The 10,683-nt window shown below is 37.7% G+C and overlaps 1 pseudogene; it reads left to right on the top strand.

Annotated features, from left to right (window-relative positions):
* Positions 1–8,254: 8,254 nt before the first annotated feature.
* LOC120581196 (nicotinamide phosphoribosyltransferase-like) lies at positions 8,255–10,109 on the top strand (annotated as a pseudogene).
* Positions 10,110–10,683: the final 574 nt, after the last annotated feature.

Below are 10,683 nucleotides of genomic sequence, written 5' to 3'. Positions count from 1 at the left end.
TTTAGATATGAAAAATGTTTGTTTTATTTTTTAGGCTCTGAGGCTTGCTTATTTCTGCAAGCAAGAGTTTGCTTTGATGCACACATGAAGCCTTTTTAATCCTATGAAAAATTAATCAATAAAGAAATAATTATCTCTCTTTATCACCCTAGCCTCTTAAACAAGTAAAAATTAAGGCATCTAGAAGTTGATTAATTTGCCAGCAGTCAAATCTCCAACTACCAATTATTTACCACTCAGATTAGTTATATAAAAACACTGTATTTTAGTCAACTGATCCAAACTTGCATTTGGTTTCGGGTAGGGTTGGGGAAATGTAGAGGGTAGCACTTTGATGAGCCATTGAATTGAAATGGTTAAATGCCTTCTCTCTAAATCTCAACATTTTCTAGGAATAAAATTGTCAGCTTCTAGCTGCCAACCAAGAAATTATTTCACAGCTCTAGCCCTCTATATCAGGAACTCCCTCCGCCAAGCCTCTGCGGTTCCTGAGGTCTGAGCTGGTTGCCTCACCTGAGGGCGGGAAGAGACATTTAAGGTCGGCTCTGTTAGTGTCTTGAAAGACTTCCAGTGGAGGAAGCTTTTCAAAGAAAAGTATTGTGACAGGAAACTTAACATAGGAGGCTTTTCACATCTTGCACATAAGATCCATTTCTCTGTATTCTTTATGTTCATTTTATTTGGACCTTGGAGATGAATTTATCCATTCAACACCATGAAGACATTTAGCACCTGCTATCTGCTAGGCATTCAGAGAACTCTCACGGGGTGGTTCCGGTTACTTACTGCTGCGTAACAAACCACCCTAAAACTGAGTGTCTTAAACCAACAGCTTATTATCATCTCTCGCAGCCCTGAGGGTTGACAAAGCTCAGCTGGGTGGTTCTCACCAGGGGTTGTTCCTGTGACTGCAGTCAGCTACAGGTGGGGTGGCATCATCTCAGGGCTCAACGAGGTTGGCATCCAAGATGGCTTCTTCTCTCACAGACATGGCACTGCAGTGTTCCTTGTCCTCTCATCCTCTATGGGCCTTTCCAAATGGCTTGGCCTTCTGATAGCACGGCGGGCTCAGGATAGCTGTGCTTCTTACATGGTGTTGGATTTCCAGGAGAAAAGAATAAAAACTGCTGGGCCAGTTGAAGGCTTCGCTCTAAACTGGCACAGTGTCACTCTGGCTACCTTCCATTGTTGAAAGCAGTTACGGGGCCTGCCCAGATTTAGGAGTTTGGAGTGATGGGCTCTGTCTCTCAGTGGGGGAGTGACAAAACCACACTGCAGAAGAGACGCTGTTACAGCTATGTCTGGATAATGTAATGTGTCATATTTAGTGTCTCAGGCATGGAGAGCAGCAGGCCTATTCCCTGTCCATATTCCATGTTGTCTTTTCAAATCCTTAATTCCACTGAGAATGGTGATTCTTCTCTGTCTCTGCCTTTCCCCCGCCCCATTTCTCTTCTATAAAAATTTATTGAGTTCCCATGAAGGGATAGCTTCTCTGCTGTAGTCAGGTAACAGTCTCAAAACTATATACTACACTGCAAAACTATTTTTTTTATATATCCATACTCTTTTTTAGTCAAAAACTTATGGTTAAGACAAGAGAAATTATACAGAAAGAATCTTGTTATGTTAAGGAGCCGATCCCTGCTCCTGGTGATGTTGGCTACATGAACGCTAAGAAGCATCACCCAACCATTTACTTAGTTATGGCTCTGACACTGCTTAGCGCTGGAGACACGGTGGTGGATGAAACAGACACAGTCCCTGTTGTGGGTTGAGCTGTGTCCTCCAAGTTTATACTTTGAAGTCCTAGTTCTCAGTTCATCAAAGTGTGACCTTATTTGGAAATAGGGTCATTGCAGAATGTAATTAGTTGAAATGAGATCCTCTGAGAGGGCCTTAATCAGTACGACAGATGTCCTAATAAAGAAGAGAAATTTGGACACAGAGACAGAAATGCACAGAGGGAGGATGATGAGAAGAGACACAGGAAGAAGACAGCCATTTCCAAGCCATGGTGGGGCCTGGAGTGGGTCCTTCCCTTACGGTCCTCAGAAGGAGCCAACCCTGCTGACACCCTGGTTTCAGGCTTTTAGCCTCCAGAACCGTGAGACAAAAATTACGCCACTCATTTTGTAGTACCTTGTCATAGTGCCCCTAGTAAAAATAACACAGTGCCCATTTTTATAGAACTTACCAACCAGACGTAAAACTAATAATTCCAAATAACAGCTGTTATCATTACAAAATTGAGCTAAGTAACATGAAGGAAAGAAATACAATTCTATGGGAGCAGGGACCAGAGGATTCTTTCCTAAGCTAGTGGGTCCGAGAAAGTTTCCATAAGGAAGTGATACTTGAGGTGAGATGAAGAGTGACAAGAAGAAAAAGCAAAACCAGCGCGCCAGGTTAGGGGTGCAGTGGCATGGGAGCAGCAAGTGCAACGGTCTCTGTCAGGTGACAGCACGAAGCGAGTGAGAAACCCAAACAAGGGAAGTGTGGTTTTCGCACAGAGAATGGGAGGGAGGGAGATGCAAAATAAGATGGGTCAAGTAGGGAGAAAGCCTGTGCCCTTAAAGGCCTTGTTATTTTTCAGTCTCACAGATCAATGAAAATCCCATAAAAGGTTTCAGCAATTAGATGGTGATTCGAGCTTTGTGTGTGGTCGAGATTGCTAAGAAAGAGAGTACAAAGTGGGAAGAAAAAGAAGCCTAGAATGGAGAGCTAATTACAACATTTATCTAATTGTTCTCTTATTTTGCTCTTATTACATTTAACAAATGATACTAGAGTTTATATCCAATTACTCCTGTCACATCATTTCTTTTAGAAATTGAGGCCTCTGAAACAAACTTTGTATCTCCAAGTTACAGTACAACCATGAGCAACTGTTAATCATATGGGTTTTTATTAAAAATACCACTGTAGTTTGGTTTTCCACTTCAGATGACAGAATGGAAAAAATGTTTTCATAAGTATTTTAGATAAAAATAAAGCAAGAATTGATTTTGCTTTTCATAGCTTAAAAAAAAAAAAAAAAAAAAAAAAAGGTATCTTTAAAAACACCCTACTGCCCACAGGGAGAAAGAAGCCTTATCTGATTGAAATGGTGATTGGATTTTTTTGTACATACTGACGTTTGGTACAGGCCCTATCTTTGAATCATTTCATTTCTAGCAGCATGATGACATTATTTGTAAGTGTTGTATTGCTTCTGTTAAAGTAGAGGGACACGTACATAGCCTGTGTCCCTCTAAAAGGAAACCTGCTTGGGTCGTGCCATTGCACTGGCCCTTGGAAGCTGTGAAAATATGTCTTTGTTAGTATGATGAGAAATGTAACTCCATACCAACAAAGACATAAGTCCCGTACCAGGAGAAGCACTCTCATCAAGCTAGTAGGTGTTCACAGCTGCTAACTCTAGCTGTGGGATGGGCACAGCTAGGAGCAAAACGGAGGTCTAAAACAGGCTCTCAACGGAGTAGGCAGTGAGCTCCATCATTAGGACAGGCTGGCCATACAGCTGGGGGAAAGTCTCTGTGTCCTCTGCATTGTTTTAAATAATGATACGCGGTGACAGCGAGAGTGGAGAGAAGGGCTCATTCTCTCTAACCTCAATAATAACTCTCTTTAAGTGTGGAAATATGTCACTATCTCTTAAAAATCTACAAACCATTTGACCCAGCAGTTTTACTTCTAGAATTTTAAGAAATTCATTATGAAACTCTAAAAGGTTTGATCTATGAGAATGTTAATCTCTATTTAGCTCCTAGAAGCCAAAACTTAGGAACGATTACCTTTCCAAACACAGAGCATGGGTTAAAAATGGTAAGGTCCACCTATATGATGGAATAACTTGCAGCTATTAAAACTATGGTGCAGAGATACAATGAAATGTAGAAATATAAGAGCAGTCTATGGAGTACCAGTTTTGCACAAGTGTGTAAAATGGCTATTTATTTTAAACAGTGAAAATGTATGCACTATATTCTGAATCACTTAAGTCTGGGTGTTAAATACACAGGTGATGCATTTTTGTTTTTGTAGCTTTTTTGTATATTCCATTTTTTTCTCAATAAATGTGACTTTACATAGATTTAACAAATTATTTTAAATATTATTAGCATGTCCAAAAAGATGCCTATCCCTTTAACCCTTGTCTATTTGCTAATGTTTGATATGCTAAAACTAAGGATTTATTTCTCTTCAATCTGTAAAAGTATTTCCTTGAGAACAGGATTTATAAAACTATCTCAGTCACTTACGCCTCAATTTGAATAAGCTCATTGGCTCCTTCCGGCCATGGAGAGCCCACCTCCTACTGCCCTATGTGCAGCAATAAACACAGTTCTGAGATACAGTCATGTATTGTAGAGGCTCTGGTATGTTAATTCTGTTGGTCTTCATGTGTTTAAAGTTACCTGGACTATTCTGAATCTCTTTCTTTTCTTAGACATTCTCATTATTTATTCATTTTCATTGGAAAAATTTATTTTCAAGTAGGACAGTATTCAAACAACCCAAATATTAGATTTAGATAGCCGATTAAAATAGAATTAGGCTACATCATAAAAGAAAAACACCTGACTTTTTCTGACACTTTTATTATCACTAATACTACTGTGAAGGAGGAATCATTTACTGATCATCTCCTACGATACAGGTACTTTCTAAAATTTAAGGACATATTAAATAATTTATATATATTTATATAAATTAATTTAATTATATATGCAACCCTTTAAGGTCAGCGATTTATTCTTGTTTTACAAATGAGAAAACTGAAATTTAAAGATTCCAAACAACTTGCTCAACTTCACACAGCTGGGAAGTATCAAAGTGGCCTCCAACCGTGGTCTCCTCGACTCCAAGGTCCCACTGTCATCGAGTGTGCTACGCCATCTATCTAGATTTTTAGAAGAAAAATATAGAGACCCTACCACACTACTAACACTGGAATCACTACTGCTATCAACACTATCTAGAATGTGATGTTAAGGGCCGTTTTCAATGGTAAAATTTATCACTGTAGCCAACTAAACTGATTGTCATTCTTAATACTTTTTAAACGACAACAGCTTTTAAGTCAATCAGAGTGTCTGATTCCCAGGTGATCTGCACTACCTAAAGCACTCCAATAACCCCAAAGTCACTCAGAATCCTCTGACATCCATCTCCATTTTCCTTGATGTAGCTATCATTTCACGCATGAGTTTATTTCCACCGTCTATCCTCAGAATCTTGGCAATCAAGTTATTTTAGACAATTGGCAATTCAGTAGCACTCAAGTCATGGTATTTTGGATAATTTGAGGCCCTTATTTTATCTCTTGGTAGACTTTCTTTTGTATCCTATAATCTTATGCATATAAATGACAGGCTGGATCGAGTATATTTTTACTTCACCTGATGAGCTCACTGGACCGAAGGACCTCTAGTCCAAGTGGGAATACACATGCTGAAACGTCTAAATTACTTAAACATATATCCTCTCAGTCAGAAATGCAAGTTCTCACCAGGCTCATGAAATGCAACTGGCTATTTTAGTTAAGGCTCATTGGAAGGAAAGAGAAAATAACATTTTGAAGAATAGAAGAACAATCTCATTGATATCATTTCTGCTCTCTCCGACAGGTACTTTCTGTTGTAGATTTGATTGGACATGGGGAGAAATAATAAGAAGATGGAGATATAGCCAAAGGGGAAATTTAGTTACACTATATTTTTATATATAATATATTACATGTTAAACACATATATATATATATATACTATATATGTGTGCTTACATATGGGAAATTGGGAACTGACTTATTATCTCAAAATATCAATAATACCACTATTTAAGGAATATTTAAAAGTACAAGGTATATGACAAGCACTTTGTTAATAACAATATCTAACAATTATTAAGCACTCACTATGCATCAGGCACACTGTGCTACACACACACACACACACACACACACACACACGCACGCACACAACTCTCTCTCTCTATATATATATATAATTCTCACAACAGCCCAGTAAGTTCTTATTTTACAAGTAAGATAAAAGACTTGGAAAGACTAAATAATGAACTCATTCGACTGTACACTGTCAGTAAGTAGCAAAGCAGAGAGATTATAAACGCAGATCTTTGGGCTTCATGGTGGGTTGCTAATCTATATATTATGCATTCTCTCTAACGATACCTTGCCAGGTACCAGGATTTCTCAAGGATTTCTCAAGTTGTAGCCTAATGCCATCTACATCAGTGGATGAGGTACATGCTAAAGCACAATTCCTAGCCTCTATCACTGACTTTCCAAATTAGAGTCTCTGGGAGTAAGGCCCCAAAGACGGACATTTTTAATTTGCTCCTCAGGTAACTTTTTAAAAATGCTAATATTTGAGAGCCAGTGTGGCTTACAAGTAGGCCCGTGACTGTGAGAGCAATACAGTGGCAAGACCATGGTGTGAGAAGTCAGGTGACCTGGGTTTTAGTCCCACCCTGCTGGTAACTAGTTCTGTGAGATTGAACGAGTCACTTTATCTTTCTGGGCCTGCATTATCCCATCTCTAAAGTGATGATGTTCGATCAGATGCTTACTCTAACATTTCATAAATATTTTCAATATACTCTCACAATACGGGAAATGTTAGTTCGGTTATGCTCTGCATTGATCGGTCTATTACAAGTTCTGTTTGCAGGGCCAGACACCATATTTCAGAGAGATTTGCACTATCTGGAGTAAAGTCAAGGCTGCCAGCTGCACAGCCAGGAAAACACTGTGACCTGGGAGCAAGAACACGTGGCTTCTTCCCCAGCATTCAACACTCTTCTAGGTATAATTAAAGACAGATGAGTGAGTGCTGCCGTTCCAAATGCTAGGGTCGAGGCGCAGAGGTAGTTTTCTCTGACCAGCAGCATATTTTCATGGAAAACAAGCGATATTTTCTGTTAGAGGAAGCAGGAGCTTTTATAAGGGACAGCAACAGCTCCCTAATCTATTTCAGCCAAGAGTAAATCATTTCCAGTCTCCAAAACTATTCCTGCAAATCCAACAGCATGCATTTCATTTGTGGTCCACACAACTATACTCGCCTTTATAAGAGAAGTAAATATGCCCTCAGTGGCTGCTTTGTATTTGCAATTAAGTTATCTGTTGGCAGAATCTGGCAAATGCAGGTTTAGCAGTATACCATAGAAGACGGGACACATGTCATTTTGCAGGCATATTTTGGGAGCCTGGAAGAAAATGTGGTCTTTAATTTTAATCTGCAGTGGCTTGTCCAGTGCTTTCCACACAAACATGTTTACCAAATGAGTATTTGATATTTAAGTCCCAAAATAAACAACTAATAAATATTCATGTATGTTGAATGCAGTCAGAGAAAAAGCCAAGAATAGAGCCTCAGTGTGCATACTCCTACTCCCCATCTGTAACCATTAGGGATAACAGGACTACATTGCCACTAGCTAGGCATGGAGTCATTCATTAAACAAACATCTATTAATTGCACATCATGTACAAGCCACTGAAATAAACAATGGAAGACTTTTTTTTTTTTTAATTTCGAGGAGGAGAAATTACCTTAAAGTAGAGAATGATGGTTAAGAGTATTAATTCAACAAATATTTATTGAGTACATATTTCGTGCAATATACTGGTATAGACACCAAAGCTTCAAGCAATAAATTAAAAAAGTGATAAAAATCATTTCTCCTACAGAGTTTATGTTTAGTACATTTTATGTTAAACATTGTTCTTTGAAGAATAAATGAACATAAAATATACAATATGATAGTGGTAAGTACTATGCAAAAAAAATAAACAAACAAATAGAGAAGGAAATAGGAGGTACTGGTGTAATGAGGCTAATTTAAATAAGGAAATCAAGACAGTCTTACCAAGAAGATAAAATCTGAATGTAGATGTGATGGAGATAAGCCACAAGGGTTATCTCCATCAATAAGAGTGTCCTAGACAGAGAAAATGTAAGTGCAATGTCTCTGAAGCAGGTGATTGCCTAGTAAGTTAGAAGAACACAAGGGAGGCTAGTGTGGCTAACACGCAGAGGGAGTAAGTTTTAAGAAAGGAGTCAGAGAGACAAGAGGATGCCAGATCATTTAAGGCTTTGTAACCATAAACCATCTCTGACTTTGACTTTGAGATGGGAAGCCACTGGGACTTGAGCAGAGGAATGACATGACAGAACTGAAACATTATGTCAAAACAATGACATTAGCATATGAGCTGAAAGTGACTATGGGGGCCTGGAAGAAGTCAGACAAGGTGGGGGCGGGGAGGTAGGGGTGGATTCTGCTCTTAAGTTAATAAATGGTGGAGGCTTGGATCGGGGTAGAAAAATGGAGGTGGTGGAAAGTGGCTGGATTTTGGATATTTTGAAGAGCTAATATGATTTCTTGAACAATCTAAATTTTTATTTTGAAACATGACACATACAGAAAAGTGCACAAAATATAAATGTAAAATTTACAAAAAGCAAACACCATGTATCCACCATCCAGGTTAAGAAATAAAACACTTCAGCACTCCAGATTCTCCATATATTCAACACACTGGAAGAAAGATTGAGTATGTTAAGTAGAGGCGTGGAGATATAAAAGAGACCCAAATCACATGTATGGAGATGAAAATGACAATGTCTCAAACAAAAAATTCACTAGATAGGATGAACGCAGAAGAGACATGGCATTTCAAAATAAAAGATTAGCGAACTTTCCAAGATGGTGTCTTCGATGAAAAGAATGGAACTACATTCTTGAGAAATATGATGAACATCTTCCAGGAAAAGCAAAAGCTGTTCCCAGAACTCTGCCATTCCCAGCGGAAGTGTTCTCTCCGCAGTAGAAAACACAAATTCAGAGTGTTGCTGCCTTACAAGTTGGACTGAAACTATCCTTGTTCAGTCCTGGTGTCCAATCACAGTGGCCACAAATCCTAGAGAGCAGAAGACGACATATGCTAAATAACTTAGATAATCTGGGATGCAAGTTACATGATTTTGGCTACAGGGGAGTCTCTTTTTAAGAGACTGCTGGCATAGAAATGTCTTCTCATTTGGTTAACTTCAAAGAACAGATATAATAGCAAGAACTGCTTAAATTAAAAAAAAAAAATACTATGTAACCAAAGATCCTCTTCCAGGGTATTCTGTTCCAGTTCAGAATACAATACTGTAAGAGCTCGAGGGAAGAGCTTGAAAAAGATGCTTCTGAATATAGAGCAACGCAGTTTTCATCAGTGCCTGCCCTGTATCTGTCATCAGGGATAACAGATAGCATTTTTAGGATGTATGAGAAAATAGGGGGTAAGGTCTAAGATATTTAACAGTATCAAACTATACAGAGGCACCACTAATAATCACACCTGATCCTTGAAATCCTCTTTAACTCTGTATTAAAGATTTTGGATATTTTAGGTAAGAAGTTCCCTGTTACGAAGAATTCAAAGGGCTACAAGTTGCTGCCATCTTACTTTGAGTTAGTCAATAAGCTAATGCAGGGATAATACCTTACAAAAAATAGTGCAGACAGTATGAAGTAAAAAACAAAAAGAGTCCTAAAAATGTTTCCTTTGGTTCTGGTGGAACTTTCCTCCAGAAGTTAACAAGATATCTCTTGAATTTTTTTTTCAAGTATAGTTACATCGTAACTAATGGTTTGAGGATTAATGTCTTCAAGGACCCAGTTACTAATCTCAATAAGAGGACCAGAAATGACCAATTATCTTTACATAGGACACCAGCAAAAAAATTTGTCGCATTTGAGGAAATAAAAGGATACCTTGAAGAATCTGGTCATGAACTTCATACTGTTTTCAAGAATGGGAAGATGACAAAAAGCTATTCATTTGGTGAAAAAAAAAATGCAAGGCTGAATATTGAACTGGAAACTGCACCTTATTAGGCTTTGTTTTATGAGTGAGTGTGTGAAGGTGTATGTGTGTGCACACGTGTATACACTTGTGTGTGATTATGTTAATACAAAATGTTCATTGTACAGGTATATACATTTCTTTGTGTTTTATGATACATTACAGCCAAGTTATTTGTTGGTTTATGGACATAGTGCCCTTTAATTTTTTTTCTTTTTTTCCAATGTTTAAATGATCTCCAATTAAAAAATAAATCTTTAACCATATAAAAGAGTAATGCCAAAGTATGCTTTTTTTAGGGCTCTGTGCCAATAGTAATTCAATCAGGTATTGTTCTATTCACAAATAACAACTGAGAAACTTTTAGATATAACTGAGCGTTACAGAAAACAGATTTGAACAAAATCATCATGACTGCATTATGTTTATATTTAACTTGCATTTTTGTACAAACAAGATTGTGTAAGACATATTAAGGTTTCAGTAATTTAAGAGTCTCTCCGGCTTTTCATGATTTTTAGAAGTGCAGTCTTTTTAAAAAAAATTTTAAATGTAAATTACATTATCTTTTGTCCATTAATCAGCAAATAAAATACAGCCTTAACAAAGTCGTTTGTTTTATTGTACAACTTGAAAATGATTTCAGGACATATCTTATAGAATTACTAAGTTTACTGTCCCTTGCAGAATATGTATTGATCATGCCACATTAAAAAAATAATGGTTCTTACTGGAATGTCTAGGCACTATACAGTGATTATATATCTTAGTCATGGTATTTTACCAGAGAAATGTAA

This window comes from Pteropus medius, unplaced genomic scaffold (assembly GCF_902729225.1).
Source record: "Pteropus medius unplaced genomic scaffold, Ma_sr-lr_union100, whole genome shotgun sequence".
In the NCBI taxonomy this organism is placed as follows: Eukaryota; Metazoa; Chordata; class Mammalia; order Chiroptera; family Pteropodidae; genus Pteropus; species Pteropus medius.
This window is presented reverse-complemented; position numbering and strand designations above follow the sequence as displayed.